The following is a 5,511-nucleotide window of genomic DNA, read 5'->3' as shown; positions in this document are numbered from 1 at the left end:
TATGCAGAATGACATAAAGCTAACTAATACAATCGTTAATGAATTTGTGTTTTATTAAGCATAGTAACAACTCTGCATACTCTTTAACTATTGTTAATGCAATTTCAGTATGTATAAAATGGACCTGCTCTTCAAAATAACTGAGTTTCTACAGGGTAACACAGATTTCAGAACCCCTGCTTTAGGGCTCCCATATGCAATAACTATTTCTGTGTCTGTAACTTATCCACGTAGAGAACAGTGTTAATATGTTCCACGTGTTCAAACCCAGGATCCATGCATTTATGTAATTAGTATTTGTTGAAAACTAACTACATGGATGTCACCCCTATTTATCCAGCCCTTATTACTTGGGACAGAGTAGACCCTCAAATTTTTGAATAAAAATAAAGAAATAAACACACGTCACCTAAGCTTTCCTCCCTCTGTTCACTTGATGCCTACTGGGGGAGCTGCCCAACCTACAGGTATCCTCACTGGCTCCCGCCCCTTGGCGCAGTGCAGGCCTTTGGCTCCCTGAAAACCCCGCCCAGGTCCCGCCTTTCTTTCCGTCTCTCCACTTCTCTCCGGTGCTGAATTCTGTTTCTCTCCCGACCCGGCCGGCAGATCCACTTGGGGGCGCCAGCACCCTCCACCAGAAGGCGCAGTCCCCCGGGCGTCCGGAGCAGCACACTGATGGTTTCAGAGGATTGTCACATTCCCTGATGGCTTCTCATGCACGCTTCGTCATGTTTGGCACAGGATAAGAGGGAATGCCCTCTGTCCCACTTTGTATCACGCTTTATCAGCGAGATCCCACGAGCACATGTCTCTACCGACCCCCTGGTCTGTGCTGCAACTACACAGGGCTCTGAGGACCATCCGAGGAATGTGTATCTGAAATGTGTCCCATGCTGTCCGCTCCAATCCTGCCTTCCCCCTACATGCCATCCCACCATCCCAGCGATACTCTTTTTTTTTTTTTTTTTTTTTTAAAGATAAGGTCTCCCCCTGTCACCAGGCTGGAGTGTAATGGCACGATCATAACTCTTCAGATTTAAACTCCTGGGCTAAAGCATCCTCCTGGCTCAGCCTCCCAAGTAGCTGGAACTACAGATGCGTGCCACCACTCCCAGCTACTTTTTCTTATTTTTTGCAGAGACAGGATCTAGCATTGTTGCCTAGGTTTGTCTAGAACAGTGCTACTTCTTGGGTCAACTACAGCCATGCTTCTTGAACTTTGACTATGTCTCAGTCACAAGGGGATCTTGCTAAAACGCAAATTCTGATTTAGTTAAGACAGCCCTGGGGCCTGAGATTCTGCATTTATCAGGACCAAGATAGGCACAAAACTTAAGGAGGTGACAAAAAAATTAATAATGAAGATAAATAATATTTAATACTATATTTTTAAATCCAACTTAACCTATAAAAATCCATGGTGAACAAAATATCTATATTTTAAATGCAGGATTAAAAATCTCAACTGATTTTGATCAGATCACATTTTAAACATCACGTTTCCCCAGCCAAAAAAAATTCAATTTACTTAAAAGGGTTATTCTCTCATTTTACCAATTAAGGACTCACCTGCTAAACTGGGCATATGCTAGGACCACTGAGATATGCATGTACATAACATATCATCTTATGCTTGCAACAATTATGTGAAGGAATTAAAATCAGCTGAGGAAAGTTCTAGAGCAGTGGTTCTCAATTGGGGGGAGGAGTCATTTTGTGCTCCTAGAGAGTTTTAGCAATGCCTGGAAACATTTCGGTTGTCACAAGCTCTGAGGGGTCTACTGGCATCTGGCATGTAGATGTCAGGGTACTAATACACATTATACAATGCTCAGGCCAGCTACCCACAGTGGAGAATTATCTATCCTAAAATGTCAATAGTATCAAGATGGAGAAATCCTGCTAGGAAAATCGTATATAACATGAAATTATACCACAGACAATAGTTGTTGTCAAAACTTAGTTTGAACTTAAGTATTTTTTATTTTTGAATTTTTTTCTACTCATTATCTTCCCTCACCAGAAAGAAAACAATTCCACTTGTAACTTTGGGCACTAACTTAGTCCCAGTCAATAAATAATACCTCTTTATGTATAAAGATAACAATATCAGAAATTTAGTATTCTGGGAATATTAGGGGAAAGGCCATTTAGGTGACAAATTGAAAAGTTTAGGAAGAGCCATTTCATGTTTCTAATTTAGAACCAATTAAGGATGCAAGCCCACTGTGATTCTATAGAAATTTGGCTTCAACAGACTGTAATGAAAGTAGATCTCAAGCCACATTCTCTGGTATGGAATTTGGATAGCTCAATGTAAACTAAAATTTTGTAGCAATTTAGATTTGAAGCTACAAAGCTAGGTGGGCTTGAAATTCACCTAGCTTTCTAAATTTATTTTTATGTCTGGCAATTGAATAATAATATCAAAAACAAATAACAAACAAAAAAATACTGGGAGCCAAGTGCAGCAGCTCATGTCTGTAATCCCATATTTTGGGAGGCTGAAGCAGGAGGGGCACTTGCGGGCAGGAGTTCAAGACCAGCCTGGGAAACATAAAAGACCTCTGTCTCAACAAAAAAACATTATTTTAATTAGCCAGGCATAGTGGTAGGTATCTATAGTTCTAGCTACCTAGAAGGCTAAAGTGAGAGAAGCATTGAGCCCAGGAGTTCAAGATTACAGTGAGCTATAATCAGGGCACTATACTCCAGCCTGAGCAATGAGACTCTGTCACTGAAAAAAAAAATGTGTAGAAACATTATGTAAATAAATGAGTCAGTATATAAATTAATGAAACATCAATAAAATAATTTCATCTTACAATACTATTTTAGGGGTGTGATAAGTGATAGAATCCAAACTTACACAGTATCCTTTGTAATCACAGAGTTTCAAAGTGTAAAACAAACTATAAATGGTTTTTAAAGTCTTAAAAATCTTGTCTCCTTGTACAAAACCTTTCTTGTCTCCTTGTACCACCTTCCTATGATCTGCTATGTGATGCTGGGCCCGGGATACTACAAAACATTTCTAAGACTCCCTTGACATCTTTCTCCTATATTCTCTAATGGAAGGCCCAGACAGGAGATTGGGAAGCAGAAGGAAAGGAGAAGGCACTTCTGTCTTGTTCTCCAGTTTCTGGACAGCCAGTGCTCCAGCCTCCAGGGTTCTGTCACCCCCCAATTATACATATTCTCCCTCTTTCTCATTGAGGACCCGTATCAACTATGACATGAAACGGGGAACATCTTCTGAACTCTTAGGTTTTGATGACCTCATCTTATATTTTTTGTTCCCCTGGTAGCTGCTCCCAGCAGTTACTAAAATATCAGGATTTGTGATGGTTAATTTTATGTGTCAACTCGATTGGACTAACGGATGCCCACCTAGGTAGTACAATATTATTTGGGTGTATCTCTCTGAGAGTGTTTCTGGAAGAGACATTTGAATCAGTAGATTGAGTAAAGAAGATTATCCTCATGATCACAAGTAAGCACCATCTGTTGAAAGCCTGAATAGAACAAAAAGGCCAAGAAAGGGTGAATTCTCTCTCTCTTCTTGAGCTAGGACATCTGTTTTCTTCTGCCTTTGGAAGTCAGTGTTTCTGTTTCTTGGGCTTTTTTATTTGAATTGGAACTATACCAAAGGTTTTCCTGGGCCTCTAGCTTTCAGATAGCTAATCATATGACTCCTCAGCCTCCCTAATCATATGAGCCAATCTCTCATAATGCAATATATGTATATATCAGAGAGAGAAAGACCGCATTAGTTTTATTTCTCTGGAGAATCCTTTCTGCTCTTGCAGCCTTCAACTCACATGTAAATAATTCCCTGTATAAAATACTCTCTGCTTGAAATACCTACTCTGGCTTCTTTAATATTTTCCTGACTAGAACTTAACTGATGTGAGATACTATAACAAAAATAGATAGGATGTATACGATATAACAATAAAAATTCATGCCAGCATGCTGATTACATTTTTTCATACACAGCCTATCTTCTGTGCATTTCTCCCTGACCCCACTAGAAATAACATATGTAGAACATTGTATTGCATGATGCCTGGAACAGAATAAAGACTTAGAAAGAGGGTGTGTGTTTTTTTGTTTGTTTGTTTGTTTTGTTTTTGGCTACTCTAGCTTTCTTTTCTTACAAACAGAAGAAGTTGAAGGTTAGGCATATTAAAATTATTTTTTTGAAGGAGTCCATCTATTTAACCAAAAGAAGCAATTTTCAGATGTATTTCAATAATGTATCACAACCAGATGTTAACTAGAGTTTTCTCCTTTTTAAAGAGCAATGAAGCCTGTCCAGGAGAAACACTTAATCATCCCACTCTCCCTTTGGGACTATGGAAAATTGGCACCTGCAAATGCTGCAGGCCTAATTGATCATTGTGTATGTGTATGTGTATGTGTGACAACGTATAACTTCTGACTTGCTGTCCATTTTAAACAAATACTTCTTTATTTTTCTATACATCCTGGATGTTTTTGAAGTCTTACAGAAACTTGAATATCTTGGCAGCCTGACTTCAATCACCTAAATTACTCTATAATATATAGCTGTGAATGTTTTCCCTGAATCTTAAAAATGATGAAATTTTCTGAATATTCTGAGCAGGTGTCCTCAAACTACAGCCCGGAAGCCACATGCAGCCCACCTAGGACATCTATCCAGCCCGCAGGGTATTTTGCCACCACTGCCTGTCCTGCTTAGCAGCCGACTTGTCCCGGGGCCTGCAGTCTGGCCCTCCAATGGTCTGAGGGACAGTGATTTGGCCCCCTGTTTAAAAAGTTTGAGGACCCCTGATTCTGACAATAATTCTATTCTATATGAACACAGCAGTTAGTGAGTTCATACAAATTTCAATGAGATTTGTTAGGTAGCTAAAAGTTGAGTAATTGTGTATCTCTTTATAAAGCCAGTTAAACATCTTATAAAAAAATATGGTGCCATTTTGTTTATAATATTTATATTAAAGAAAGTTATTTTCTTGCCTTCATTCATGTGACCATATTGGGTGATATCTACAGTTAATAGAACCATTTATAAGGCCACTTTCTGCAGGTTACCAGTGGTTTATCACCATGAGCTATCCAGTAAATTTGGAATAACATCCTGGATCCTAAGTAAAAGGGAACATAAGATATGGTCCCTGCCTTATTAGTCAATGGGATCTAGCAAGAAATGATGGGATAATCATGTGTGTCTTTCTATTAATGTGACAAAATGTTATAAGTATGTGCACGTGTGGAGGCCTCTTTGTGATGTCCTGACAGGCTTCAGTGATACATAATTCATGGTGGAAGGGCCATGTTGACGTTAGGGGAATGATTATAATGACCTATGAGTCTGTTGTCTTAGCCTCACTTCCCCCCAGGAATACAAAGCCCAAGACTCAGGCTTTTGTGCAGGTAGTTTATTTGCAATCATGGAGAACAGGAGTGAAGGGCCAGAGAGTGTGAAACCAAGAAGGAAGAGCAGGCAAATGGAGGCTGCAG

The sequence above is a fragment of the Otolemur garnettii genome, unplaced genomic scaffold (genome assembly GCF_000181295.1).
Source record: "Otolemur garnettii isolate 467f Iridium unplaced genomic scaffold, OtoGar3 scaffold00040, whole genome shotgun sequence".
Classification (NCBI taxonomy): domain Eukaryota; kingdom Metazoa; phylum Chordata; class Mammalia; order Primates; family Galagidae; genus Otolemur; species Otolemur garnettii.
Note: the sequence above shows the minus strand (reverse complement) of the source record.